Raw genomic sequence first — 410 nt, forward strand, 5'->3', positions numbered from 1 at the left:
GTTACCGGCTTCGCGACTCGCGCCTGCCAGACCTGACTCGAGCAGCTGCTATCCGTCTTGCTGAGGCTCGCTCGCGGCTGAGACACCCGGCGCGTGTTGCGGACTCCGGGCGTGCGCCGCCGACGAGCGCCAGGCCGGCGGGCGGTTAGCTTCCCGCTCGACGCGGGGAGGGTTAGCACGCCGGGCGCCGCTCGGCCTCGGCGGGCGGTGACGGCCGGGCTCTTGGGTCCTCTGTCCCGGGCCGGAGCCAGCCGGTGTCCCGGCGGAGAAGAGGGCGGCCGCGCTCCCTGTTACCGGACGTCCCCCGGCTGCGGCGAAACGACCATGTCCACTCGCGCCCTGGAGCCGGCCGCTCCCCCTCGGGACGGCCCGCCCGCGGTGGCCGCCGGCCGGGAGCCGCAGCTGAGCAC

Source organism: Octodon degus, unplaced genomic scaffold (assembly GCF_000260255.1).
Source record: "Octodon degus isolate 3935 unplaced genomic scaffold, OctDeg1.0 scaffold00068, whole genome shotgun sequence".
Classification (NCBI taxonomy): Eukaryota; Metazoa; Chordata; class Mammalia; order Rodentia; family Octodontidae; genus Octodon; species Octodon degus.